This window comes from Otolemur garnettii, unplaced genomic scaffold, assembly GCF_000181295.1.
Source record: "Otolemur garnettii isolate 467f Iridium unplaced genomic scaffold, OtoGar3 scaffold00006, whole genome shotgun sequence".
Lineage (NCBI taxonomy): Eukaryota > Metazoa > Chordata > Mammalia > Primates > Galagidae > Otolemur > Otolemur garnettii.
Window position 1 is genome coordinate 41811989 of NW_003852401.1, and position 490 is coordinate 41812478.

Sequence of the window (490 nt, forward strand, 5' to 3'; positions counted from 1 at the left end):
CCTCATGCCCTTCCTCCTTCTGCCAAATGTCCTCTCTGCTTTAAATATTTTAAAGTTATTATTTTATTTTATTTTTTTGAGACTGAGTCTCTCTCAGTTGCCCTGGGGTTGAGTATCATGATGTCATAGCTCACAGCAACTTCAAACTCTTGGGCTCAAGTGATTCTTCCTGAGTAGCTGGAACTATAGGCACTGCTACAACACCAGGCTAATTTTTAGAAGTGGAGTCTCACTCTTGCTCAGGCTGGTCTGGAACTCCTGAGCTCAAGCAGTCCACCCGCCTTGGCCTCCCAGAGTGTTGGGATTACAGGTGTGAGCCCCCTTCACCTGGCCCTAAAGTTATGCTTTTATTTATTTATTTTTTTTGAGACAGAGCCTCAAGCTGTTCCCCTGGGTAGAGAGCCGTAGCATCACAGCTCACAGCAACTTCCAACTCCTGGGCTCAAGCGAGTCTCCTGCCTCTGCCTCCCAAGTAGCTGGGACCACAGGC